The sequence below is a fragment of the Dendroctonus ponderosae genome, unplaced genomic scaffold (genome assembly GCF_020466585.1).
Source record: "Dendroctonus ponderosae isolate FM_Combo_2020 unplaced genomic scaffold, Dpon_F_20191213v2 Dpon_F_20191213_11, whole genome shotgun sequence".
In the NCBI taxonomy this organism is placed as follows: Eukaryota; Metazoa; Arthropoda; class Insecta; order Coleoptera; family Curculionidae; genus Dendroctonus; species Dendroctonus ponderosae.
The window spans coordinates 5,939,132-5,942,608 of record NW_026017213.1 but is presented as its reverse complement, the minus strand read 5'-3'; the positions used below and the strand labels follow the sequence as shown (position 1 = coordinate 5,942,608).

The following is a 3,477-nucleotide window of genomic DNA, read 5'->3' as shown; positions in this document are numbered from 1 at the left end:
GCACAATTGAAACTTTGGAGACTTCAACATGAGAACTTTGCCTACTAAAATGCCAAAATTCTACTTATCTGCTCTTGAAAGGATTTCTTGAATTTTCTAAAATCGTACCTAAATAAACCATCAGGTTTTGAGGGAGATTTCAAAAATTTTCCAAAAATCACTGGAAATTTTTGTAAACGTGAAACTTTGGACCCTTAAAAATTTGGATCGCTTCTACTAAAATACCAAAACTACACTTTATTAGTTGCACCTGTTAACTTTTTTATGTGTTCAAGAAAGCCAATAACGTTCGACACTGAGTTTCCATCCAACACAAACCTGAAGTTTCTTAAATTTCCAGTTGTTAAACTCTATCACTTCGAATGCATTTACAAGGGACGAAAACAACAGGGTGCTAAAAAAATCTACCCGAAACTTTGAAGTTGTCTATCGTCGCCCTAGAAGGTCCGAAAGGATCGAACAGAACTGATTAATGTTGCAAAAGATGGGCTTCTGGACTTCTCTCAGAACTTTCTTCTTCTCCGGGAAAACTCAAACGGGTTCTGATGAGAAGAAGAACGTTCTGAGAGAAGTTCTGATGAGAACTAACCCAAACCACTTCTGAAGATGCAAGCCACTCGTGCCTGCGAAACGTCAAGAAGAAATTCTACCGAACGACGGCCTAAAAACCCGAAAAACCCATTAGTTTTTTCATAGATGTTTTACCCTCGGGAGTATCGGGTAGTTTGGAACTTTCGCCCGCAGAATTGACTGAGTTATAAAATTGGCATCTACGTTCAAAAGTCTGACACCAGCTTTTGGCAGTGACGCAATGATTGCCGTTCTTTTTCTCTTGCGTGTCCAGCGAGCGAGACGGAATTTGGTTGGTATGGAAGAATATTAAATTTATTGATTTGATTGGGGAAAAAATCGATTTATTTTCCCGATTAATTGTTTCCAGTCTGCAAATTCAACTCACGTTGGGTTTTATCAATTTTTCGTGAAAAAACTGCTTAATGTTGCTGATAAACCGCACTTTGAGTCCTCGCTAATTCAACCAACTTTTGAGGCCATGGGCAGTAAAAAATGCGTAGACAAATCAATCAGGTGTAAAGCTGTGCCGAACCCTCAAGGTGCGCCACTGGACATGGCAAAATACCGCATCATTAAGCAATTTACGTGCAATGGTAGTTCCAATGCAGTGCCGTGCCCTTTTTGTAGGTACCTTTTTCTCAGACTATTAACAGACGAACCACCCGGACGCATTCAATGGGTTAATCATGCAGGCAAATACGCTTTTTGTTCTTTTCAAGCAGATCAAACCGGAACTCCTGCCAGGGCGGGCGGATTTGTATTTTCACTGCGCTGACTCCACCCTATTCAGCGGAGGGTTGAAAACTGGTTTCAACTGGAACTTTGAACTTGGAGGGCAAACAGCCAGTCTGCATGTTGGTTTGAGGCTCGAAGCGTTCAGAAAAAAGCTCGTGCTAGTTTTTTCCATAAAATTTGCTCTGATCGTATCGGTAAGTGCCGTTCACTACCCGAATGAGTTTGGCAACAACCAGATTCCTCTTGGATGGCTGTTGAAGTCATCATTTTACAAACTGGGCGTTTTCCATGATTCATTCAACAACTACAAACTTTGCCTTGCCATTAAAGCCCGGTTTCTTCTATAAGTGCCGAAACTCATTGGAATCGCTCCCTTTTGCGAGTTTATTTCAATTGTTGTTCAAAGTTTGAATTCTTGTTACTGCAGTTTAAAGAGCATACTTTCATTTACCAAAATCGCAGTTTCACATTTTGTTGAAAAAGTACGTCAGCGACTCCTTCCATGGCTCGTCATTGCATCGCTTGCTAAGCGCTGAACTTAATAATTTAACTTCTCTTTAGACTAATTACAGTCTAACAACCCTAACACATACAATGGTTAATCATGCAAGCAAATACGCTTTTTGTTCTTTTCAAGCACCTCAAACGAGAGCTCCAGACACGGGGTTTGTATTTTCAGTGCGCTGACTCCACCCGGTTCGGCGGAGGGTTGAAAACTGGTTTCAACCGGAATTTTGTACTTGGAGGGTAAAACAGCCAGTCTGCATGTGGGTTTGAGGCTGGAAGCGTTCAGAAATAACCTCGTGCTAGTTTTTTCCTCAAAAAACCGCAGGATTTGCTCTCTTCGATAGCGGTAAGTGTCCTTAACTACCCGAACGAATTTCCCAGAAGCACAAGCGTAGACTATGCAGTCTAAGCTATTTGGCAGTGACGTCAATATTTCAGGCGCTATATTGAAATTGGCGCATGTCCACGTATGGTTCTTTCATTTCTTTCTAGTTCTAAGTAAAAAATGTTTTTATTTTATAGAATTTTTAAGAAATATCTTTATTTGTCTTTCCTGATAGATTGAACATTCGTCATTGCTAATGCTTGATGTGAGTGTAGAATATTTATTTTTCTCTGTAAAACTGGAGCAGTCGACAACGTGGCATTTAAATTACGTGCAGCGGCAAAAGTGAGTTGAATTTGCAGACTGGAAACAATTAATCGGGAAAATTAATCGATTTTTTTCCCAATCAAATCAATAAATTTAATATTCTTCCATACCAACCAAATTCCGTCTCGCTCGTTGGACACGCAAGAGAAAAAGAACGGCAATCATTGCGTCACTGCCTAAAGCTGGTGACAGACTTTTGAAAGTAGATGCCAATTTTATAACTCGGTCAATTCTGCGGGTGAAAGTTCCAAACTACCCGATGCTCCCGAGGGTAAAACATCTAAGAAAAAACTAATGGGTTTTTCGGGTTTTTAGGCTGTCGTTCGGTAGAATTTCTTCTTGACGTTTCGCAAGCACGAGTGGCTTGCATCTTCAGAAGTGGTTTGGGTTAGTTCTCATCAGAACTTCTCTCAGAACCTTCTTCTTCTCATCAGAACCCGTTTGAGTTTGCCCGGAGAAGAAGAAAGTTCTGAGAGAAGTTCTGATTCTCGGTCTGAAACTGGATAAAGTTTCCGATGTAGTTAACTGTCCAGAAGCCCATCTTTTGCAATATTAATCAGTTCTGTTCGATCCTTTCGGACCTTATAGGGCGACGATAGACAACTTCAAAGTTTCGGGTTAATTTTTTCAGCACCCTGTTGTTTTCGTCCCTTGTAAATGCATTCGAAGTGATAGAGTTTAACAACTGGAAACTTAAGAAACTTCAGGTTTGTGTTGGATGGAAACTCAGTTTCGAACGTTATTGGCTTTCTTGAAAACACATAAAAAAAGTTAACAGGTGCAACTAATAAAGTGCAGTTTTGGTATTTTAGTAGAAGCGATCCAAATTTTTAAGAGTCCAAAGTTTCACGTTTACAAAAATTTCCAGTGATTTTTGGAAAATTTTTGAAATCTCCCTCAAAACCTGATGATTTAGGTACGATTTTTAAAAATTCAAGAAATCCTTTCAAGAGCTGATAATTAAGTAGAATTTTGGCATTTTAGTAGGCAAAGTTCTCATGTTGAAGTCT

At 39.7% G+C, this 3,477-nt stretch overlaps 1 protein-coding gene across 1 annotated transcript in view; it reads left to right on the top strand.

Annotated features, from left to right (window-relative positions):
• Positions 1 to 2,049: 2,049 nt before the first annotated feature.
• LOC109542264 (sodium/potassium-transporting ATPase subunit beta-2) overlaps positions 2,050 to 3,477 on the top strand; it is a 7,589-nt gene continuing 6,161 nt past the window's right edge. Inside the window, exon 1 of the mRNA XM_048662734.1 lies at positions 2,050 to 2,161. The gene's annotated coding sequence lies outside the window, so the exon portion shown is untranslated. The remainder of the gene's footprint in view (positions 2,162 to 3,477) is intronic.